At 43.8% G+C, this 25,828-nt stretch overlaps 1 protein-coding gene, 1 non-coding gene and 1 pseudogene across 2 annotated transcripts in view; 1 reads left to right on the top strand and 2 right to left on the bottom strand.

Annotated features, from left to right (window-relative positions):
* Positions 1 to 17,346, bottom strand: part of Otud4 (OTU deubiquitinase 4) — a 78,145-nt gene extending 60,799 nt beyond the window's left edge. The window contains exon 1 of the mRNA XM_059264308.1: positions 16,973 to 17,346. The gene's annotated coding sequence lies outside the window, so the exon portion shown is untranslated. The remainder of the gene's footprint in view (positions 1 to 16,972) is intronic.
* LOC131912099 (U6 spliceosomal RNA) lies at positions 5,266 to 5,372 on the bottom strand. Its single transcript, XR_009379517.1, has one exon. It is a non-coding gene; the product is annotated as a U6 spliceosomal RNA (small nuclear RNA).
* Positions 17,241 to 18,538, top strand: LOC131911895 (tubulin alpha-1B chain-like; annotated as a pseudogene).
* Positions 18,539 to 25,828: the final 7,290 nt, after the last annotated feature.

The raw sequence follows: 25,828 nt of genomic DNA, 5'->3' as shown, positions 1-25,828 counted from the left end.
AAACTTTTTTTTTTCTTAAGGCAGGGTCTCTCTGTGTAGCCCTGGCTGTCCTGGAACTTGCTCTGTAGACCAGGCTGGCCTCAAACTCATAGAGATCTGCCTCCCAAGTGCTGAGATTAAAGTCATGTGCCACCAACACTCAGCAGAAAATCAACTTTAAAAAAATGTAGATCTTTATTAACTTATTGTATGAACGTTTTGCCTTCCATGTATGTCTGGTCACCGTGTGTGTGCCTGGCCCCATGGAGGTGAGAGGAGCCTGTCAGACCCCCTGGAACAGGAGTTAGAGGTGGCTGTGAGCCACTGTGTGGGTGTGGGAATCAAGCTCCAGTCCTCTGCAAGAGCAGCCAGTGCTCTTAACTGCTGAACCATCGCTCCAGCCCCTTGAGAAAGTCAACTTGTCAAGAGAAAAGACTTCTTTTTTGAGGAAGTGGCCATTGGAGAATTCACATCTGGAGAACAGATGGTTCTATGTAGCCATCACATATCAGCAGTATTAACTGGATTTAGTGGGTTATTTAAAAAAATCAAGTGAGAGGGGCTAATGAGGGGCATGGCAGATATTAGAAGAGGCAAATGGAGGGTATACTTGATCATACTTAATTAATGTTTGATTAAATATTAGTACATATCTAATTACTATTAATACATATCTAATACCTGTTGAAATTCTCAAAAATAAAGATTAAAAAGAGAGAAGATTAAGTTTGGTTCACAGTGTCAGAGGTTTTGGTCTGTAGTAGACTGGCTCCATTAGCTTGAGCCATGTGTCAAGACAACAGCAGGAAGCATGTGGTAGAATGAGCTGCTCACCTCATGGTAGCCAGTAAGCAACAGGAGAAAAAAGAAGGCACCATTGTTCCATAACCCCTTCTAAGGTGTGTCCCAGTGGCCTAACTTCTTCCACCAGGCCCCACCTCTCCAAGATTCCACCATCCCCCTATATGTACCACTGGCCAAGCAACTAGCCTTGAATACATGGGTCTTTGGTGGATATTTCAGATCAAGTTTCAGCATATACTAATAAGTATATGTTAAAAACGAAATAAGACATTGTTAATAAAATATGCCAAAATGTAGCATAAAAATCCAAACCAGCATAAATGTGGAAGACAATACTCTTAAGAAACATTTTAAACTTATATGAAATAATTTTTACAAATTTTGTGATATACTTGACACTGATTAAACTATAATACTTTTTTTTTTTTTTTTGGTTGCTTTTTCAAGACAGGGTTTCCTTGTGTAACAGCCCTGGCTGTCCTGGAACTTACTTTGTAGACCAGGCTGGCCTCAAACTCACAGAGATCCACCTGCCTCTGCCTCCCAAGTGCTGGGATTAAAGGTGTGCACCACCACCACCCAGCAAACTATAATACTTAAACCACACAACTTGATGTTTAATATAACTGTCTAGGACACCATCAACAATCAAGATAAGGTAGGAGCATCCAATATCCATTAGTGGATGGGTAAACAAACATGATAGAGACACACGATGAAATATTATTAGCAGTAGAAGTTCTAACAAGATAAGATGAAATGCATGAGCCTTGAAAATACTGCAAAATGAGCCCAGCCTGGCACAGAAGGCCGCAGGTAGGATTCCCTGTGAGTGAATGTCCAGAACGCGTAAATGTGCAGACAGCAAGAAAGGTTGGGAAGGAAGGGCAGTGGGGAGAGGTATTTGCTGCTGATTGGTAGAGTTTAAACAATTGTTAGTTGTGGGGAGGGCGCACCTGTGCCACTCTGTGTGGAGGTCACAGGAACTATTTTAGGAGTTAGTTCTCAGTTTCCTCTTTGTTGAGGTGGAGTTTCTCTTTGGCTACTGTGCAATCCAGGCTGGCTGACCCCTGAGCTCCAGGTGACTCTCCTGTCCCTGCTCCTGTCTCACCACAGGAGTGCTGGTGATACAGACCAGGCCACAGTAGCTGACTTCTTCATGGGCTCTGGAAATCTCATTTGAGCCCTCAGGCTTCCGGGGTCAGCAGGCGAACCTAACGCCTGCAGAGTTGTTTCCCCAGGCCTAATAGGTAGGATTTTTGAGAAAAGAAAAAATGGCCTAAAATTAGATGGCTTTAGCAGTTGCACAAGTCTATGAATATGGTAAAAACAAGAAAATGTACATTTTGCCAGGTGGTAGTGGCACATGACTTTTCTCCCAGGACTCTAGAGGCAGAGGCAGGTAGACTCTGTGAGTTAGAAGCCAGCCTAGCCTACAGAGTGAGTTCCAGGACAGCCAGGGATACACAGAAAAACCCTGTCCTTAAAAACAAAACAACAACAAAAGAAGAAATTGTGCAGTGTTCTTTAGCAAGATGAATTTTGTGGAATGAAAATTATTCTCCAATGGAGGGTTATTTTTTAAACAAAGTAGAAAGACAAAGTAAAAAGCAAAAAAAATGAATGGATTTTATTATTTGCCTTTGGATCTACTCATGACTCAGTTTTATAAACCAAGTAACATTTTCTTGTGCAACATCTGCTGTTTCCAATTAATTCAATTAGCATTTGGTTTTATTTTTGTCAATTAGCAAAAATAGTTAACATGTTTACACTGATTAGGTAGCTAATATAATCAGCTTATCTTGCATTATTTTCTAGAATAAATATCTACAGCTTTACAAATACACATTTAGTCCCCTAACCACTCTTTGGAAATAAAACCTCTCCCGTGATCTTAGATAGTAAAGATCACAACACTGAAGAGCCCGGGAAAATGCCACACCATGCCAGTAGGCTGAGGAAAGAATGAAGCGGGCCTGAACTTTCTACTAATTTTCATGTTTTCTTTCTAGTTCTTTGCAACAAACACATTCCAGAGATGAAGGCATTTCTATTGCCAGTCTTAAGACTCTAGTAAACAAGGCATTTCTCCTACCTGTTGAAAGCCTGAGCTAGGGTCAGTAAGATGGCTTAGTGGATAAAGGTACTTGTTGCCCAAGCTTGATGACCAGAGTTCAATCCTCTGAACACACATAAAGGTGAAAGGAGAGAATCAACTCCACATATGAGCATAATGGTATGTGTACATCTACACACACCATATACACACACAGTAAAATTCAATAAACTTGAAAACTGAGGCCTTTTTAAAGGGTACTGATGTTTAAAGGGTACGGTGTTAATAGGCCACAAAAATGTGTTGTAAAAGAAAATTTAAAATATACATTAAATTTGTGTAAGTACTAAAAAACAGGTTAGGGGTATAGGGAAGAAAGGCCCTGAAAGGAAATGAGGTAGAGAGTGATGCTTGGGCATTTACCTAGGAATATCATAGAAACATCATGTAAAGTAAGTGCCTAGTGCCCCAAAGTACCAGGGAAGTGGTCTAAAGATTAACATGGTCCCTCACCAACCAGCCAGTTCCCAGCCTGCACAGTGGGAGATGCTGTGCTCCTCACTCACTGACTTCAGCTGGCAGCCTGGCATGCTCCCAGCTTCCCAGTTGAGCTCAGAAGTTATACTCTGCTCTCAACCTGCTAGTTCACACCTACACTGTCCCTGCAATGGCTTCAGTCTTGCCAAGGAGCAAGAAAGTCTTGAGCACCTTACCAGTGTCACATCCCCAACTCCAGCTGCATTGTGTCAAAGCTGAATTCTCCCTTCTGTGATATGGAAAGGCAAAGCAAAAAGGAAGGAAAACATTGGTAAATGATGCCCAACTTTCCCACTTCAATTATCTCACAACCCAAATAGGCCCCTTCATGTAGGGCGGGGACTTTGTAAATCACATTTCCCAAGTCATTCCACCTGGCCATGGTTTAATTCAGCCAGTATGGGGCACTGGAGAGGGAGACTAGAGCACTGGGTAGGAGAGAGGTTTTTTTGGCATCCTGCTGGTTCTATGTTAACCGACATTTTTGAACTCCTCAGAACATCTCATTATCTACTGAGAGGTGGCCAGCAGGTAGAAAGCTCGTCTCTGGGGCTCCAACCTCAGTTCCGCAGCAAGCTGGCCACTCTTGTGTTGCTGTGATATACATTGTAGTGAAAAGTGTAGGAGGGGTTGTTCATTTGGGCTAAGAAGTCCAGGGGGGTAAGAGTTCACCCTGATGCATGAGGAGCAGGAAGCTGAGAGATCACATCCTCAATAGCAGACACCAGAAAACCGTACTAGAAGTAGAGCGAAGCTGTATCCTCTGAACACCCACCCACAGCAACATACTTCCTGTAGCAAGGCCTCACTGCCTAAACCTCCCCCAAAGAGCACCAGCCGATGGGGAGAGATGTTAGCATAGAGGGCTGGAGAGATGGCTCAGCAGTTAAGAGCACTGGCTGCTCTTCCAGAGGACCTGGGTTCAATTCCTAGCATGGGTCACAACTATAACTCCAACTTCAGGAGGTCCAACACTCTCACACAGACATTCATGCAGGCAAAACACCAATGCACATAAAATAAGAAATAAATTTTTAAAAGTACATGAGCCTCTGGGGGACATTCTCACTCACACCACCACACACAGAGGTGAGCTATAATCCCAGTGTATAGTAACACTTGAGCAAACAAATACATCAGCTTTTCCTGTTAAGATGGACTAATTTTTAGAGGGGCTTTTTTTTTTTTTTTTGGTGTTTTTCTTATTGACTAGACTCAGATTTGTACAATGCTACCCTTAGACAGGCAGAACACGTAGAAACATCCATCTTATCCTCTTTTAAAGTTGTTTTTTTTGTTTGTTTGTTTGTTTGTTTTCCTTTTGATTTTTAGAGGCAGCTTTGGCTGTCCTGGAACTTGCTTTGTAGACCAGACTGGCTTTGAACTCACAGAGATCCACCTATCCCTGCCTCCTGAGTGTTGGGATTAAAGGCGTGCTCCACCACCACCTGACTATTTTTATTTTTTTATTTGGTTTGGGTATTTTGCCTGCATGTATGTTCATATATCACATGTGCTCAGTGCCAGAGGAAGCTAAAAGAGGGCGCCAGAGCCTATGGGACTGGGGTCACTGATACTTGTGATCTGCCATGTGGATACTGGGAAACACACCCAGGTCCTCTGGAAGAGCAGCCAGTGTTCTTCATGGCTGAGCCATCTGCCAACTTTATAAAGATGGAAAACAAAAACGAGAAGTTTTGCTTCTTGGCTGCCTCTACCCCATCTTTCTAATTACTTAAATTTTCCTCAATTTGAATGTGTACTTGTTTTTAGCATGCTTAACCCACCCATATAAAACTTCCTACACCAAATCAAACAACTCCTAGATACAAATAAGTGAGTAGCTTTTTCATATAGTATGTAACATGAGGGTTTTTTTTCCTTTTAAAGATATGGAAGGCCTCATGAATTTGCACAACATGCTCAGGCAGGGGCCCTGTTAATCTTCTCTGTTTCATTCCAATCTTTGTATATGTGCTGCTGAAGTGAGCACTGTAGCATGGTTTTATAAACTAAAATTTAGTTTAGATGAAGCTGCAAGGCTGACCGGGAGTTTTCCTTTAATGGGCTTTCTCTGGTACTCTCACGCTGGGCAAGCACTCTACCGGCTGAGCTGTTAAGACATCCTTAGCCCCTTTTCAGATTCTTAAGTATTTTCCTCTCATCTGTAGACTTGGTGGAGCCTGGTGAGACAATATGACTTCTCTGGCTAAGATGTACTTAAGTACAGAAGAAAAAGACTGTCGGATGCCACATTTTTTAATTTGTTTTGTTGTTGTTGTTGTTTGAGACAGGGTTTCTCTGTGTAACAGCCTTAGCTGTCCTGGAACTCACTTTGTAGACCTTGTAGACTAAAGGCATGCACCACTATGCTCGGCCTTGGATGGCACACCTTTAAAATGAATAAATAAACCAGGTGGTGGTGGCACACGCCTTTAGTCTCAGCACTCAGGAGGCAGAGGCTGGCTAATCTCTGAGTTCTAGACCAGCCTGGTCCACAGAGAAAGTTTTGGGACAGCCAGGACTACACAGAGAAACTCTGTCTCAGAAAAACAAAAACAAAACAACAAAAAGATGAATAAATAAGACTGAGGGATAATATATTAAAGCAAATATTTAAGAAAATCCTATAGTTGGATGGTGATGGTGCACACCTTTAGTCCCAGCACTTGGGAGGCAGAGGCAGGTGGATCTCTGTGAGTTCAAAGCCAGCTTGGTCTACAAAGCAAGTTCCAGAAGGACAGCCAGGGCTACACAGAGAAACTGTATTTCAACCCCCCACACACACCAAAAAAAGAAAATCCTATAAACACTGTGCTAAGTACTAAATTTTCCCTCTCCAGTTCAAATCCACTGGTCTTCCAAGGCCTGTTCAATAACAAAGTTGGATAAGTTGTTCAGCTCTGTCAGTAGTCAGCACTGAAGGAATGCTGGAAGGCACTGCGTTCTGGGCTGCCGGTGAGCCAAGGCGTGCTACTTCCAATGAGGTCAGCCACACCACTCATCCTCTTATCTCAGCTGTGATAGTGGGCAGCGGCTGCTCACTAAATCTATTTGTGTATGCTTTAGAGTCTCTCTGTGTCTTGCTAGGCAAACCCCTGTTCGGCCTCTTTCTGTCATAGGTAACAATTCTCTGTATTGAACTTTGTTCAGATTGCTGTGTTTATCTCCAGAGATTGGAGCCTCACTGGTACATACTCCTTTGCATTCTCCTTCTCCATCCACCTTTCTTGTTTTTTGAGACAGGATCTCATACAACACAGGCTGGCCCCAAACTCAGTATGTAGCCAAGAATAACCATGAACTTTCATCCTCCTGCTTCCACATTCCAATTGCTAGGAACACAGGCGTGCACCACTGAGTTTATCCAGACTACTGGAGATGGGACCTAGAACTATGCTAGACTAGCATTCTACTAACTGTTACATTCACAGTCTCAGTACTGGATAGACTTTGCTGCCTCCCATGTGTTACCAATGGCTAGTAAGTGTCAAGCATCTTTCGTGACTAATGATACTAAAAATCACATCGCAAAACACCCTGGAGGAGGAAGTGAAGCTTTTAACCTGTTGGTTTTCAGCCTGTGTGCCCTCTCCTGCTCTGGTGAGACAACCAGACCCTCACCTGGTTTTGAAACCACTGCTTCAGGCTTGTGCACCCTCAGTTCAGTCTGTCCTGCATGCTGTCCATTGTTCCTGGAGAACTTATCTCTTCCTTCGAGGGAGCTGCTCCTCTTTATCTGCCCCTGCTGATCCTGGAGGAAGCTTCTACTTTGTCACCCAGTATGGAGACTCCATAGTGAAGCCTTATTCCATCTTGACTCAAGGTCAGAGATACTTGTTTTGCCCCTCAAGGCTGCATAATAGGATATTTTGGCCAAAGGTATAGTTTACCAGATGTCTTATACTTCAAGGCCTAATTACAGGATGTTTTGCTGTAAGGCACGGCTACTAGACGTTTTGAGAATTAAGGAGGTATTTACACTTGTTTGTACTTTGAACCATTGTGTCCTTAAGAGGGGGAGGTCTTGCCGGGTGGTGGTGGCGCACACCTTTAATCCCAGCACTTGGGAGGCAGAGCCAGGCGGATCTCTATGAGTTCGAGGCCAGCCTGGTCTCCAAAGTGAGTTCCAGGAAAGGCGCAAAGCTACACAGAGAAACCCTGTCTCGAAAAAAATTAAAAAAAAAAAAAAAAAAAGAGGGGGAGGTCTTTTGCCTTTCTCCTTGCTGGTGAATAAAAAGTTGATGAGGAATAAACTCGGGGCGACTGTGGTATTGACCCAGAGCTCTCCCGATGCTATTCTGTGTCTCTGTCTTTTTCTTTTGTGTCAACTACGTCTCTATTTTTCATATCTATTAATTCTTAATCCTTACTCCTCCCTTCAAGGACTGTTCGATATTCGGGTGGGACTTGGCAGAAGACTCAGGAGAGGCAGGAGCTAAGACAATGATGGGTCAATGATGGGCATCAGGACTGCATAGTTATGTGTAACTCTGGCCAGATACTTAAACCTAAACCAAGTGCCAGGACCTCAAATGAACTTGAAGGGGATCTCAGATCTCATTGTCCCTCTTCTACCCAACTGAATAAACCTCCTTTGCTTTTGCTATAACTTGTTTGTTTCATTAGTAAGGACAGGGTGGCTGAACTTGGATTGTTGGAGCTGTCAAGGTCTAGGCTCTGACCCTTAGTAATGCCAATAACAAGGTAATCATGTTATTTCCAAAAGAAAAAGCTACACTATAACACTCTCTCAAAAGAAGGAGGGGGATGGACTTGAAATATCAGCTAACAACAGGGAAAAGGAAATACCTTTTAAAAAACCCGAATGTCTGGTTTTACTGTCAAAGGCAAATGTGCCTCTGACCCTTCTGACAGTTTAGTCACCACCTTTCTGTCTTGGCAGGAATGCAAGTGTTCTAAAAGATACTGGTATCCTTCCTTGTGGTTATTGGACTATGGAAGCAATGAACCTCAAGGAATTGGATTTTCCTCAGGAATCTCTAGGAGAAGAAAAAGTCAGGGGGTCTGGTGCCAGCCAGGGGGAGCTTATCTCCGACACAGAGATGTTACACAGTTCTGACACTTTGTCAGGCCACTGGACAGGAGCGATGGGAGCTGAGACAATGGTGATGGGAGGGACCCCACGCTGACAGGGTGCTTCACTTTTGCCAGCTACTCAAACCTACACCTTGTTAGGAACGTGAAACTGGACCGGGGTGGCGATTGCTGGGCCTCCTTCTTCCTCTTCCCAGTGTGACCACAGCAAATAACTCTCTTCTTGCTGCATTTCCTTATGTCTTGTTTGTTTAATTGGCCTTTTAAGGATGGAGGGCTGAGCCTGGCTTGTTCAGGGCTGCCAGTCCAGTCTCTGACCCTAACAAGTGGTAACGCTTTGAGTTCTAGCATTTCCAACTCAGAACCTTAAAATACCTTTCCCCAGACTCCTGGTGTCTTAGTTAGGGTTTTTATTACTTTGAAGAGACACCATGACCACAACAATTCTTTTTTTTGTTATTTGTTTGTTTGTTTGTTTTTTTAAGACAGGGTTTCTCTGTGTACCTTCGGAGCCTGTCCTGGAATTCACTCTGTAGACCAGGCTGGCCTCAAACTCACAGAGGTCCGCCTGCCTCTGCCTCCCCAACGCTGAGATTAAAGGTGTGCACCACCACCGACCAGCTCACCGCAACTCTTATAAAGGAAAACATTGAATTGAGGTGGCAGTTTACAATTCAGAGGTTCAGTCCATTATCATCATGGCAGGGAGCATGGTGATGTGCAGGCACACATGAAGCTGCAGAAGTAGCTAAGAGTCTTACATCTTAAGCAACAGGAATTTGCCTGTCACACTAAGTGAAGCTTGATCAAAAAGAGACCTCAAAGCCCACTCCCACAGTGACATACTTCCTCTAACAAAGCCACACCTACTTCAACAAGGCCACACCTCCTAATAGTGCCACTCCCTGTGAATTTATGGGGGCCAATTACACTCAAACTAGCACATTCCACTCCCTAGCCCTCACAAGCTTATAGCAATATCATAATAAAAAATTCATTTAGTCTAAATTCAAAAGTCCTTATAGCAATATCATAGTGAAAAATTCATTTAGTCTAAATTCAAAAGTCCTCCTAGCTATCATAGTCTCAAAAATGTTTAAAAGTCTTTTCTGAGATTCATACAATCTCTTTTTTTTTTCCTTTTTCTTTTTTTGGAGACAGGGTTTCTCTGTGTAGCTTTGCGCCTTTCCTGGAATTCACTCTGTAGCCCAGGCTGGCCTCGAACTCACAGAGATCCGCCTGGCTCTGCCTCCCGAGTGCTGGGATTAAAGGCGTGCACCACCACTGCCCGTTAGAGATTCATACAATCTCTTAACTGTAATCCCCTGTAAAATCAAAATCAAAAAGCAGATCATATACTTCTAACATATAATGGCCCAAGATATAAATTACTGTTCCAAAATGTAGGGAAGGGTGCATCAGGAGGAAATACTGGACCAAAGCAAGACCAAAACCCAGTTGGTTCGACTTCAAACTCTTCATCTCAATGTCTGATGTCAATATGCTCTTCAGACCTCCAACTTCTTTCAGCTTTGTTGACTACAACACACATCTTTCTCTTGGACTGGTTCCACTCCCTGTTAGCAGCTCTCCTCAGCAGGTATCCCATGACTCTGACATATCTAATATCTTGGGGTCTTCAAGGCAGTCCAGGCTTCAACTTCACAGCTTCATGCAATGACCTCTCTAGGCCTCCATTCAGGGACACCCCTGACACATGCCTGACCTCAGTAGCTTTCCTTAATCTCAGCGGTAAATTCCATAACCTCTTTCTTCTATCCTTACCTCTAAAGCCAGAACCCTGGGGCCAAAGCTGGCAAGTTCTGCTGCTTGCTGGGCCTGGAACATGGCCCCCTTGTTGAATTACATCTTCACCAGCTTTCAGTTTTTAATGGGTCCCTTCACTGCCCAAGCTTGGCTGTTCTGGAACTTGCTCTGTAGATCAGGCTGACCTCAAACCTCAGAGATCTGTCAGCCTCTGCCTTCCCAGTGCTGGGATTAAAGATGTGCACTACCACACCTGTATCTAAGCTTTTCTTTAGTTCCTTTTCACAATTGGAAATTTAGCTGGGTGGGATCTTGCCCTGAGGTCACCACTCCATTTATTCAGTTTCTTAATTTATTTTCTTAAACACGGGACTTGGCTCCATTCTAATTCCCCATGCTCTTTACTCCTCAACAGTCTGTAATTTACCCTGCTCAGCTTGCTCCTTTTCATTATAAATCTTTAGAGTTACCACTGATAACCACATGACAGAGTCTGTACTAGGCTGTTTTGAGATTTTCTCTGCCCATAGAATTAATCCAAAACTCTTTATTTTAGTCTCAGGCAGACAAGGGCAAAAGACAGCCACTTTCAAGAACTATCTCTAGGCGACATATTAAATTCTTCTCTGAAACCTCTTGAGTGAGCCCCCGACAGTTCAAACAACTCTTAGCCCCTCTGTCTTCCATGCTCCTACTAGTGTGGCCCATTAAGCAGAGCTTAAAGCATTCCACTGCATTCATAACCCAAAGTATGGAAGTCCAAATTCCTCCAAACAAACACATACCCAGGCCTATCACAGCAATACACACCTGGCTATTACTTCTGTTCTTTATTCCTTCAGCACATTCCAAGTGTACTTATCATTTCCTACTATATATACAGTGCTTGGCCCCTGAGGTACAACTTAATGTTTGTAACTAATAATATATAAGGCCATATTTTCATATACACATTTATGTTCTTGCCAGTTACATGATAATCTTCACACTATAGCCATGAGGCTACAAAATCCATTTCCCTTTGAGGATCTTGTTTAATTATCCGCTACATGATACATAAGAAGTATTCAGATAACATACTATAGTAACAATAGCCTCTATTAATGCCCTGTTATATTTATAGGATCTATGTTTTACATATATTATCCATCTTAGGGTATCTTTTCTTTTTTCTTTTCTTTTTTGGTTTTTCAAGATAAGGCCTCTCTGTGTAGCCCTGGCTGTCCTGGAACTCATTTTATAGACCAGGCTGGCCTTGAAGTCACAGAGATTGGCCTGCCTCTACCTCCCAAGTACTGGGATTAAAGGTGTGAGCCACCCCACCCAGCTTTTAGTTAGGGTTTCTATTGCTGTGAAGAGACACCATGACCATGACAACTCTAACAAAGGAAACATTTTGGGGGCTTGCTTACAGTTCAGAGGTTTAGTCTATTACCATCATGGTAGGAAGCATGGCAGCATACAGACAGACATGGTCCTAGAGAAGGAGCTGAAAGTTCTTACATCTTGACTCACTGGCAACAGAAGTGTTCTGAGACGGTAGGTGTCTGCCTACACACCACCATGTCCTGCCATGATGATAATTGACTAAATCTCTGAAACTGTAAGCCAGCCCCAGTTAAATGTTTTCCTTTATAAGAGTTGCCATGGTCATGGTGGCTCTTCACAGAAATAGAAACCCTAACTAAGACAGAAGCTGGTACCAGGGACTATGGTATTTCTACGATAGGCCTGACCATGCTTTTGTTTGAAGGAATATGGACCTTGAGACTATGGATTAGAAAATTAGTTGAATGCTTTAAGTGGGGCTTAATGGGCCATCCTAGTAGAAACATGGAAGACAGTTGAGCTAAGGGTGATTTGAACTGCGGGGTCCTGATTCAAGAGGTCTCAGAGGAGAAGAATGTTAGTATATAGCCTAGCAACCAGTCTTATGATAATTTGGTGAAAAATGTGGCTGCCTTTTGCCCTTGTCTGAAAAGTCTGCCTGAGGCTAAAGTGAAGAGTTTTAGATTAATTCCATTGGCAGAGGAAATCTCAAAAAAGCCTAGTATTGAGTTTGCTGTATGGTTATTAGCTTTCACTCTTATGAAGATCTATAATGACAAGAAGCAAGCTGAGCAAGGAAAAATACAAAATGTACAATTTGAGGAGAAAGGGGAGTACCAGGAAGTAGAATGGATCTAAATCCTGTGTTCAAGGAGATAAACAGACTAAAGGAAAAACTGGTGTTAAATGAAATAAATGTAGTGGAGACCTCAGGGCCAGATCCCACCCAGCTAAGCTTCCAACTTGTGAAAGGAATTAAAGAACATCTGAGGTTCAGGTGTGGTGGTACACACCTCTAATCTCAGTACTCAGGAAACAGAGGCACAAAGATCTCGGAGTTCAAGTCCAGCTTGGTCTACAGAGCAAGTTCTAGGACAGCCAAGCTTAGGCAGTGAAGGAAATCATGGGAAACAGAAAGCTACTGACCATGGAGCTGAACCAGGGGACCATGGTCGAGCCCCAGTAAGCAGCAGAACTTGGAAGCTTTGGCCACATGATTCTGACTTTAGAGTGAAGGATAAAAGAAAGGGGTTATGGAATCTCTCTTCTAGACTAAGGAAAGCCACTGAGGCAAGGTGTGCCACAGGGGTGTCCCTGAATGGAGGCCCAGAGAGGCCATTGTGAGAAGCTGTGAAAGTGAAGCCTGGATTACCTTGGAGACCCCAAGATGTTGGAGATGCCAGAGTTGTGGGATACCTGCTGAGGAGAGCTGCTAACAGGGAGTGGAACCAGCCCAAGACAAAGAAGTGTGTTCCAGTCAACAAAGCTGAATGGAGTTGGAGATCTGAAGAGCATTTTGACATCAGACATGGAAAAGCAGAGCTTGAAGTTTGCCCAACTGGTTTTCAGTCTTACTTTGGTCCAGTATTTCTTCACTATTCTCCCTCTCCTACCTTTTGAAAGGTAATGTATATCCTGTGCCATTATATGTTGGAAGTATGTTATCTGCTTTCTTATTTTTTTATTTTTTTTAAAGATTTATTTATTTATTTATTATACAGTATAATGTCTGCATGTATCCCTGCAGGCCAGAAGAGGGCACCAGATCTCATTACAGATGGTTGTGAGCCATCATGTGGTTGCTGGGAATTGAACTCAGGACCTCTGGAAGAACAGCCAGTGTTCTTAACTGCTGAGCCATCTCTCCAGCCCCCCTTTTTTATTTTTTTTACAGGGGATTACAGTTAAGAGACTGTATGAATCTCAGAAGAGAGTTTGAACTTTGGACTTTTAAATGTTGTTGAGACTGTGATAGGATTATGTGTACTCTTGAAGTTGGACTAAATGCATTTTGCAATATGTTATGGCTGCATGCCTTTGGGGGCCAGAGAGTGGAATATGGTGGTTTGAATAGGTATGGCCTCCATAGACTCATGTGTTTTAATGCTTGCCCATAGTGAATGGCACTATTAAGAGATATGGCCTTCTTGGAGTAGGTGTGGCCTTGTTGGAGGAAGTGTGTCACTGTGGAGGTGGGCTTTGAGGTCTCTTTTTGCTCAAGTGTTGCTCAGTGTGACACGCACACAGTCTCCTTCTGTTGCCTAGGGATCAAGATGTAGAACTTTCAGCTCCAGCACCATGTCTGCCTGCACATTGCTATGTCCTACCGTGATGATAATGAACTAAACCTCTGATAATGTAAGCTAGTCCCAATTAAATGTTTTCCTTTATAAGAGTTGTTGTGGTCATGGTGTCTCTTCACAACAATAGAAACCCTAAGTGTGGGAGCCTGTTTTCAAGTTCCTCGTGGCTTTACCCAGCAGGTCCGCATAGAGAGGATGATTAGGACCATGGGCCTGAGTGCAGGTGTCTGAGATGGTCTGCACTTGGCTGTGCTGGGGGGAGGTCTTTGTTCCACCCTTTGGTGTCTCTATAAATAACCTGGGACAGAGACAGTCGGGGATTGTTGAAATAGGTTCCAGGCCCTCTCGAGGCTATCCTTTATTTTCTGTTTATCTCCACAATCTAAGTCCTTCTATCTAATATTTCCTGCTGCTTGCACTCAAGAAAACTCTGGGGAGCTGTGGGGTTGGTGGGTAAATGCCCCGCAACTAAGAGAATGACTAACCCTGAAAAGGATTCTCTGATAATCTGGTAACACGGGCATATTACATTTGAAAAGACTGCTCATTTTCTATTTCTAGATTTAAGAAATTATGTAGAAACAACAACCAGAGTTAAGGTTCAGAAACATTACTAATCATGGGACATTTTAAAGACATCTATTTTTTAAGTACCAGATCTACCTGTGAGAGTTAATTTTAATTGTCAACTTGACAGATCTAGAGTCATCTAGGACACAGACCTCTGGGAAGGCCTGTGAGGGGTCATTTAGATCAGGTTAGCCTATGCGTGTGGCTGTGAGGAATGGCCTAGCTTAGGGTAATTGAGATATGAAGACAGCCTCACTCTGCACTAGCCCATTGGCCAGGGTCTCAGCTGGAGCATTAGCTGAACACTAGCTTTCATGTCCCACTGTGCCTGACTGAGGCTGCAGTGTGACCCTCTGCCTCAGACTCCTGCCACCGGAACTTCCCCAGCATGATGAACTGTGTATCCCCGAACTGTGAGCAGAATAAACACTTCCTCGAGCTGGTTTTGTCAGGGTGTTTCATCACAACAGTCAGAAAAGTAATGAACACACTACACTCTTTTTCATCTGCCTGCTCAGTGATGGATGGACATCACTGAGAGTGTCGGGGATATGGTTTCATCCGCCTTTGCCCTGGTCATAATCCCGAGATAAAAATCACTGACCATCCAAAGCTAGTTTTTGTTTTTCTAAGAAAAATAGAGAACAGATATAAACAAAGTCTAACCTAAATATTCTTTTCCCAAGTTTCTTTCCCCTCTTTTCTGAAAAGCTGCTTGATGAGGCCATTGAAGGATGGGTAGTAGATATGGAGGTTGGGCAGAGAGACACAATGAAGTCATGGTGTACATGTGTGTGGAAATGTCAGTGAATCCCATCATGCTGTACAAATAACGTGCTTCATACACACAAGACATTTCAGCTTTTGGTTGCTGTTTTTGTTTGTTTGTTTGTTTGTTTGTTTCTTTTGCTTTGTTTTGTTCCATTTTGAGACAAAGTCTCACTGTGTGGCCTTAGTTGGCCTAGAATTTGCTATGTAGACCAGGCTGGCTTCAAACTCACAGAGATCTACCTGCCTCTGTGTCACTAGTTCTTGGATTAAACACATGTGTCACCATGTCTTGCCTTAGCATTTCAGTTTTATACCAACTTGAGATTATATTAGTTTGGGAAAGATACACAGCTCAGAGGTACGGCATCTGGAGTAGACATTACATTTGTAACTAAAGTTAAAATCTATTTCATTTAAAGCTGGGCAATGGTGGCTAATCTCTCTCTCTCTCTCTCTCTCTCTCTCTCTCTCTCTCTCTCTCTCTCTCTCACTCTCGCTCTCTCGCTCTCTCCCTCTTTTAAGACAGGGTCTAACTGTGTAGCACTGGCTGGCCAGGAACTTGCTCTGTAGACCAGTGTTGTGGGAATAATTTTAACTATGTAAAGATGTACTACATTTGTTTATGCTGTGGAATATTACTTTAACTATGTGAAGGTGTGTGACATCTGTGTCTGTTGCCTTTGTTAATGATGAAAAGATGTGTTGCATTTATTTCATCTTGCCTGCCTAACGCACCTGACTGGTCTAATAAAAAGCTGAATGGCCAATAGCTAGGCAGAGGAGGGGTAGGCAGGGCTGGCGGGCAGAGAGAATAAGTGTAAGGATTTGGTCCTTAATTACGTCACCATCCTGCGATGGCGTCCCAGCCTAAAAAGCGGGTGGGCCCTCTGTGCGCCCCTTCTTTCCTTCTTTTTCCTTTCTGCTCCTTCCTTCTGTCTGTCCTCTCCCTCCCTCTCTCTCTCTCCCCTTCTCTCCCAATAAAGCTCTAAAAAGGTAACTATGGCTTGTGATTCTTCCGACCAGCACTCTCCTCCACCGGCATGGCTGCTGTGGGCGGCAGCCAGCCACGAGCAGCACGTCGTTTAACCAATAATAAGTAGAAGGAGAAATCTATTCAAGAGAAGGAGGAGAGAATGAGGAGAAAGAGGGACACACACGGGGCCAGAAGCCAGGCAGCTGACAGACAGACAGACAGACAGACAGAGACAGCAGGAAAGTAAGACATACAGAAAGAAAGATAAAAAGCTTCAAGGCAAAATGTAGATAAAGAAAAACAGATTCATATAAGAACTAAGGTAAAGCCAAGCCTCCATAACTAATATTAAGTCTCCAGGTCTATAGTCGTGTTTCATAATGCTACCACACGTGAAAAGCATGATTTACACACTGGGATTTTTGTTCTCAAGCACAGCAAATAACTGGTTTACGCTATTTTCATGCAGTAGATTCCTTTTGTTTTTATTTTTCCACTTTCCTTTAGCAGAAATTACTGAATCATCCACAATTCAAAGATGAATTTTGTACAATAACAGCAAATAGAGCCAGGCACAGAGGCATGCACCTTTAATCCCACTCAGGAGGCAAAGGCAGGTGAACCTCTGAGTCGGAGGCCAGCCTGGTCTACATAGTGAGTGCCTAGTGCACGTAGGATATTTTTAAAGGACATCTTAGGGGGACTTTTACCAGGCTGGGGTAAAAGATGATTCAGTGGATAAACACCCTTGCCGTGCATGCTTGAAGACCTGAATTAGAATCCCCAGCAACCACACAAAAGCTGGATAAGATTGTTACTTACCTCAACTCTTGGCTGTTGGGAACAGGAGCTGGGACCCAGTGTCTGCTTCTGTCACATTTGCCTTCTTACCCACGGTTACCACGCATGAGTGCATCTCTGTCCACATTGGCCAGGCTCTTGTCCAAATCAGCACTGTCTGCTGGGAGCTCTACTGCCTGGAACATCCAGCAGAAGGCCAGATGCCAAGTGACAAGACCATTAGGAGAGGACTCTTTTAACACCTTTTTTGGTGTCTTCCACAGCTTTGGTGGGGAAAACGGACTCACGGTTCACCTCCCTGCTGATGGAGCGGCTCTCTGTTGATTACAGAAAGAAGTCCAAGCTGGAGTTCTCTATTTACCCAGACCTCAGGTTTCCACTACTGTGGTTGAACCCTACAATTCCATCCTCATCACCAATAGCACCCTGGAGAACTCTGATTATGCCTTCATGGTAGACAATGAAGCCATCTATGACATCTGTTGTAGAAACCTTGGCATTGAGCACCCAACCTACACTAACCTTAGCTTTATTAGCCAGATTGTGTCTTCCATCACTGCTTTCCTCAGATTTGATGGGAATTTAGATCTGACCGAATTCCAGACCAACCTGGATACCCTCACATCCACTTCCTCTGGCCACATATGCCCCTGTCAACACTGCTGAGAAAGCCTACCAGGAGCAGCTTTCTATAGCAGAGATCATCAATGCCTGTTTTGAGCCAGCCAACCAGATGGTGAAATGTCACTCCCGCCATGGTAGATACATGGTTTGCTGCCTGTTGTATCATGGTGATATGGTTCCCAAAGATGTCAATGCTGCTATTGCCACCATCAAGACCAAGCGCAGCATCCAGTGTGTGAACTTCTGCCCCATTGGCTTTAAGGTTGGCATTATTTACCAGCTTCTCACTGTGGTACCTGGTGGAGACCTGGCCAAGGTCCAGAGAGCTGTGTGCATGCCGAGCAACACCACAGCCATTGCTGAGGCCTGGGCTCGCCTAGATCACAAGTTTGATCTGATGTATACCAAGCATGCTTTGTGCACTGGCATGTGGATGAGGGTATGGAGGAGGGGGAGATCTCTGAGGTCCATGAGGACATGGCTGCGCTGGAGAAGGATGAGGAGGCTGGTGTGGATTCTGTTGGAGGAGAGGGTTGAGGAAGAAGGAAAGGATTACTAACCCATTCTTTAAGCCCTTGGACCAACTTCAGCTTCAGAGCTAGCTGACAGGCATCAGTGCTTCTGTACTGGCTGGTTTTATGCCAACTTGACACAAGCTGGAGTCATCAGAGAAGAAGGAGCCTCAACTGAGAAAATGCCTCCATGAGATCCAGCTGTAAGGCATTTTCTCAATCAGTGATCAATAGGGGAGCCCAGCCCATGGTGGGTGGTACCATCCCTGGGCTGGTGGTCCAGGGTTCTATAAGAAAGCAGACTGAACAAGCCAGGGGAGCAAGCCAGAAAGCAGCACCCCTCCATGGCCTCTGCACCAGCTCCTGCCTCCAGATTCCTGCTCTGTTTGAATTCCTGTCCTGACTTCCTTCAGTGATGAACAGCAGTGTGGAAGTGTAAATAAACCCTTTCCTCCCGAGCTTGCTGTTTGGTCGAGCTTGCTGTTTGGTCATGGTGTTTGTTGCAGCTCTAGGAACCCTAAGACAGCTTCCAATTGTGTTGTTTTCCTTCTGTGGTCATGTGTACTTCTTCTCCACGTGTAATTGTAACTTTTTTCCCATGATGTTTCAAAGTAAAAGCTTTAAGGAAAAAAAAAAGCTGGATTCATAGCACTAGTGTCTGTAATCCCAGTGTCCCATGGGGAGATTTGAGATGGAGCTAGGGAATCCCTAGAAGCTCACAAGCCAGCTGGCCTGGCATATGCTGGAGGAAAACAACAAAGATCCTTTCTCAAGGTGGGACGTGAGGACTGATACCCAAGGCTGTCCTCTGACCTCATTCACTCTGCGACACACTTGCACTTGCCCTTACACACACACACACACACACACACACACACACACACACACACACACACACACACACACACGGTAGTTTGTCCCCCCAAGTTCCTGGGGATCTGAATAATAGGTCCCCAGTTGGTGGCACTGTTTGCATAGGTTTAGGAGGTGTGGTCTTACTAAAGGAAGCTGGATCACTAGGGGTGGGCTTTGAGCTGTGTCCAGTGCATTCTTTCTGCTTCCTGTTTGTGGTTTGAGATGTGAGCTCTCAGCCCTCAGCTGTTCCTGCTACCATGCCTGCTCTCAGACCTCAGGAGCTCTAACCTTCTGGGACTGTAAGCCTAAAATAGACTTGTCACGGTGTTTTATCCAGCCATAGAAAAGTAACCAAAGAGCCCCCTTTGAGTGATAACAGCTAAGAATGTACGTGTTTACCTAGGCTTCATGGAGGTTTCCGGTAGGTCAGCTGAGTTCATGTTTGCTGATTAATAGTAAAATAGAAAATCAGACTAGACAGATTTTTTTTTGTCTTTGGAAAACAGTCCATTACAAAACAATTAACTGTAAAATAAACTAAAAACACACCTAAGAAACAAGGTGTCATGGCAGAAACCAAGTTCTGTGCTTAAGGAAAAGCTAATGATTAAAGGCAAACTGACAATACCTCCCTCCTCCCTACACCTTCTATGTATTTTGTCAGGAAGGAAAACAGAAAGTCTCTTTGGCAAACGGACTAACTGAAGGCAGCCTCAGACACCAGGAAACAAACCGCAAACACGCTAATCCTAGGCCGAGCGACCCAGAAGCACTGCAGCAGAGTGGGTACCACTGTGTTCCTACACAGCGCTTCCTGATCGCTTTCCTATTTAAAACACGGAGTGGGAAGAATGTTTTCATCCTGAGATTTTACTCTTGTAACCTAGGAACAATAATTTGAGGCTTCTAAGTAGGTAAATGTTGCCATGGAGACCAAAAGAATCCTCTCTGAGGTCTCCTTCTGTATGGAGCTTATCACTAAAAAAAAAGTGGCATGCCAAGGATCCCTGGATGCATTTAGGGGCACTTGGGCTGGCTGAGCCTTCAATCTGTTATTAGTCCTCAAAAATTTTTTTAAAAAGAATGTTCAGATATACTATTTATTACAAAATAAAATAGTTTAACTTCTATTGACAAGAATTTATGAATCATCACCAAAACTACAGGTAAACATACTCTTTAACATGGCAGGTCTTTTTCTTAGAGTTCATTCTACACACATACAGACTTCGTCCTATAGATATGTATATGAAATACACACTACATGATGTATACATGAGGTTATTTTGTTGTAATATTTGTAATGGGAAAACATTACTTTTTTTTTATATTTATTTGTTTATGTGAGCGATGTGCCATGGTGCATGTGTGGAGGTCAAAGGACAATCCACAGGGGTTGTCTCTCCTTCCACCGTGTGTTCTGAAGCTCAAGTGCAGGTTTTTCCAGTGTGATGACTAACTCGACTGTTGTCAACTTGATACATCTTGAAAGAGGGAACCTCAACTGAGGCACTGTTTTCATCAGATTGGTCCATGGGGGTGTCTATGGGCAATTCCTCAATTGTTCATTGATGTAGGAGGACCCAGCCCACTTTGGGCAGTACCATCTACCTCTAGGCAGATGTGCCTGGTCTGTATAAGAAAGATAGATAAGCCAGGCAGTGGTGGCACATGCCTTTTTTCCCAGCACTTGGGAGCAGAGTCAGGTGGATCTCTGTGAGTTCCAGGCCAGCCTGGTCTACAGAGAAAGATCCAGGACAGGCACAAAAACTACACAGAGAAACCCTGTCTCGAAAACAAAACAAAACAAAGCAAAACAAAACAAACAACAACAAAGAAAGATAGGTAAATGATGGGATTGAGTTAGTAGGCGGCATTCCTCTATGGTCTTCAGTGTTTCCGCCCTGATTTCCCATCTTGGCTTCCCTAGATGACAAACTGTAAACTCTAAGACAAACAGACACTTCCCTCCCTAGGTTGGTGTTGGTCAGTGTTTTATCACAGCAACAGAAGAAGAAGCTGGGGGCACCAGGCTTGGCAGCAAGCGCCTTTATCCACTGGCTCATCCTGCTGGCCCCATGTCTCAGTTACAGTTCTATTGTGGGGAGAGACACTGTGACCAAGGCAACTTATAAAAGAAAGCATTTAATTGGGGTCTTGCTTACAGTTTCAGAGGGTTAGTCCATGATCATCATGGCAGGGAGCATGGCAGTAGCCAGGCAGGCATGGCCCTGGAGCAGTAGCTGAGAGCTTACATATTATCTATAGGAAGCAGGCAGAGAGAGGGAAAGAGAGAAAGAGAGAGACAGAGATAGACAGACAGACAGACTTGTCCTGGTGTGGACTTTTGAAACTCAAAGCTCACTCTCAGTGACACATCTTCTCCAACAAGGCCACACCTCCTAATCCTAAATAGTCCACCAACTGGGGATTGTGCAAGCATTCAAACATTGATCTTATGGGGCCATTCTCATCAAACTACCATATCACCAATTTTCTTTATTTTTTTAAGATTTCTTTTTCTTTCTTTCTTTTTGTTCTTTTTGGTTTTCTTAAGACAGGGTTTCCCTGTGTAGCCTTGGCTGTCCGGAAACTCACTTTATAGACCAGGCTGGCTTCAAACTCACAGAGATCCACCTGTCACTGCCTCCCAAGTGCTGGGCTTAAAGGCTTGTGCCACCACTGATGGCCCAATTTTCTGTTAATAAGGGACAGGTTAAATAAAGTATAGAAAGGGACAGGTTAAATAAAATATGGAACACTGTGGCCATTTAAGTGTAAAATGATACATAAAGTATGTTGTATTCATAGTGAAAGCAAAGTGTACAGTGTTATGCCCAGATCTTGGAGATGCCCAAAAGACCACCATGGAGACCGAATCCCATATGTAAAAGCAAAGAGCCTTTATTTCAAGCTCCAGAGATTGGTTCCTCTGTCTGTCCCACACAGCAGTGAAAGCAGAGAGCCCTGAGCTCAGGTGGGGCAGAGTTTTTATCAGAGCAGAGGTTAGGGTGAGGGGATTTCCAGGGTCCAGGACATTGATTGGCTGACAATTGTCTAGGGGTAATCTGTAAAACAAAATATAGGTGTGTGCTAGACTCAAGGACATCTGTAGCTAGAGTTTTCCTCCCTGGCCCACAGTCAGGACAAATCTCTCTTACCTGCCAGACCCGACCAAGTAAACACAGAGACTTATATTGCTTATAAACTGTATGGCCATGGCAGGCTTCTTGCTAACTGTTCTTATATCTTAAATTAATCCATTTCTATAAATCTATACCTTTCCACGTGGCTTGTGGCTTACCGGCATCTTCACATGCTGTTTCTCATCGTAGCAGCTGGCAGTGTCTCTCTGACTCAGCCTTCCACTCCCCAGCTTTATTCTCCTCCTTGTCCTGCCTATACTTCCTGCCTAGCCAATGGCCAATCAGTGTTTTATTTATTGACTAATTAGCAACACATTTGCCATACAGAACATCCCACAGCAGACATCTGGCCACCTTATCTAATGGTTGCAATGTTTGGGATGTCAGGTACTTCCTCACCCCTGGGTGGACCCCTGGGTGGTATCAGCTTAAGGCTTTTCCTGGATCTGGGTGTTGCCTGCCAGTAAGCCTGCTACAGAAGCTGTGTCTAGGCCCCTAAGCCTGTCATGGCTGCTGTGTGGTCAAGCTGTTTGGGCCCTTCACATATAGGATAATGTGTAAAGTGTCTTTGGAAGGATGTATAGTAGTGTGCACCTTGTTTGCCTTATGTACAATGGAAATGTGTAACTTGTTGAGAAGACCAGCAAATACCATGACAGGCTCCTAATAACTCAGTTAAGAACTAGGCCTCAGTTCCTGCCTCTTGAAACAAGGGGAACTACATGTAGCCTGGGCCAACCCCCCCCATAGGTAATAACCAAATAAGGGCAAAGCCTGGTGTGAGACCAAAATGAGCCATCTTAGAAATAAGACCAAAATGCTTTCACCCAAAAACTAAGGCCTAAGATTTCTCCTTCTAGGAATAGGCCAATAGTTACTGAAACAAGTCAGTCCAGATTCCAGAAACCAGGAAGTGTAAAAGTACAGAGTCACAAGGTAGTCACGAGGTAATGACTGCTGGACTGTAGAATGTTCCAAACCTGGTTTCCAGGGTAACTGACCATAAAAATGTCCCCACCTGAGGGCAGCCAATGAGAAATGGTGGTGGGCAACCACTCCCTTAGAAGTAAGATTAAGCCATGATTTCTAGAAAGCCCATAGAAGCGAGGCAATCAGAATTGTACCTGTACTAGCACCCCTAAATGATGTAACCTTGTGATTTTTTTCCCTTTAAAAACTGAGCTTGCAGATAGGTGGGCACTTCCTCCAGCCTCCACTGTGTTGGATGTATTGGACAGTCCCTGCCTAGGCTTGTATTTGGATATCCCAAATTAAACTTTGCTTTTGCATTCTGGCTTGCTCATCTTTGGTGGTCTCTCTGGGGGTCACGATCTGGGCACAACACTGGGACTTGTCCAGACTTGCCCAAGAATGGAAAAGCTATAGCCTTAGCCCACCCCTGCTAGCCCTAACCAATTAGAAATGCACTAATATGATTGCCAATCCTAGGTAGAATGATCACACTGCTGTTAGAATTCCCTTAGTTGTGTATAAAAGAGTCTGCAAGCTTTTCTTGGGGGTCACCATTTCTGCCTTTGTGTTGGATGTGTGGCCCCAGCATGCTGGTACCTTTACTCTCTAGATAGTAAGCACTCTAGCTGATTGCATTGTGTCTGGTGGTCTTTTATGGGACTTCTTGAGGACCCTAACAGTTGTATGGGAACTGGAGGGGCTCCTTTTAATGTTCATATTTCACTATATGTTTTTTCGGTATTTTTGAATTTCCAGTCATGTAAATGCACTACTAAGAAAACAAACAAAATAAATGTAACAAAAGCCTAACCTGGACATTAGGTTGCACCCTGCTCTAAGGCACTCCATATTGACAGTGACTGTTAGGATTCTGCCCTCACTCCAGCCGCATGACTACATGTGCAGTTCAGGAGCTAGACAAGGGGTCTTGCATCTTATGTCTTCAGTGTGTGCTGGTGATCACGTAGGCTTTGTAGGCCCACCTGTGCCTTGAAGAGCCCACCCTCTCTCTGTTCTGCTCCCTCTTACCCCCACCATCTTTCCCTCTCTCTGCACATGCTCCTTTCCCAGGCCTGGTTCTTCTCCCCCAACTCCTCTTCCTTTTAATAAAGCTCTCTGCTACTAGGTAGTGGTGGCCATGCCTTTTCTCATGGTAACCAGTGACAGTAGTGACTTCAGCTGTGCTTTGGCCGGGATGACTCTACTTTACAAATTATAGAGGGCACAAGGTCTTGGTGCATACACAGATATGCACTAGGGAACACCAGGAATGTTAAACACATAGGCTTGTCTTTTCAACAGGAGGGATGTGGATACCTGTTTTCTACCCAGAGGGCTGGAGTGCATGTTGTTAATAGCCCAGTGAGCTGTGCTATCTGTAGGGTCAGACCACACCTGAATCCCCCCATTATTGTTTATCCCAGACTCTCTCTCCCTACATCTTTATCTTTAGCTTTGTTTTCAGTCAACAGAACCCATTCTTAGTGGAGATGTCACACGTACTTTGTAGCCTGGTGAAAGGGCCTGCTTCATCTGGTCGATTTCAGGGATTTCCTGAGGCCTTGAGTTTTTGTTTTTTCTTTTTCTTTTTCTTTTTCTTTTTAACTTCTTGAGTCTTAATGAGTTTCCTATAGATATAATGTTTTATCTACCTTTGGAACATCCTGCAAGATGGCAAGTTTTATCTCGTAGGACTTTACTATGCAACGGCATGCTGCAGCATGCATACGGAGCTCTGAGAACGAATGTGGGAGTCTATTCTCCCCTTCTCTCATGTGGATCCTGGGAATTGAACTCTGGAATTGAACTTGGCAGCAGGGTCCTTACCATACACAACTAGGTACTCAGTTCTCTGTTCCTTTTAACCTTGTGTAGACATTCTTTGTGATGTATAACATGTGACCTGAGAGTTAATAATAGTAACCAGGATTCAAATAAAAAATATTATGTAGTAGAATATTATTTTAAGGTGTGTTACTTTTGTTTATGTTGCATTTGTTTAACTCTGTAAAGCTGTGTTACTATGCTTGTCTAAAACACCTGATGGTCTAATAAAGAACTGGCCAATAGCAAGGCAGGAGAAAGGATAGGCAGGGTTGGCAGGCAGATAGGATAAATAGAAGGAGAAATCTGGAAGAAGAGGAGAGAGTTAGGAGTCAAAGAAAGAGGAGGACTCCAGGGGCCAGTCACCCAGCTACACATCCAACAAGCCACGGAGTAAGAAAAAGATTTACATAAGTAAGAGAACAGGGAAAGCCCAGAGGCAAAAGGTAGATGGGATAAGTTAAGGAAAGCTGGCAAGAAACAAGCCAAGCTAAGACCCAGCATTCATCATTAGGAATAAGCCTCCGTGTGTGTGATTTATTTGGGAGCTGGGTGATAGGCACCCCACAAAAGAGTAATATACCAAAGACAATATTTAAAGAGGTGAGATAAAGTAGCTATGGGAGAAGCCCAGAGGCAAAAGGTAGGCAGGATAATTTAAAGTTAAGAAAAGTTGACTAGCAATAAGCCAAGCTAAGACCTGGCATCCATAACTAAGAATAAGCCTCCATGTATGATTTATTTGGAAGCTGGGTGGCAGGCCCCGCCAAAAAAGACCAAAACCCCCACCAACACTAGTGACCACAGTATCAAGGGAAATCAGGATTACCTGATTAATTGCAGCCAACAAAACCAATGCACCTTATGAATTCATTGCTAATAAATTCTGATGTTGTGAATGACATATATGCACTTATCTGTGCTTCTGACGTGGCGCACTCATC

Source organism: Peromyscus eremicus, chromosome 5 (assembly GCF_949786415.1).
Source record: "Peromyscus eremicus chromosome 5, PerEre_H2_v1, whole genome shotgun sequence".
Lineage (NCBI taxonomy): Eukaryota > Metazoa > Chordata > Mammalia > Rodentia > Cricetidae > Peromyscus > Peromyscus eremicus.
This window is presented reverse-complemented; position numbering and strand designations above follow the sequence as displayed.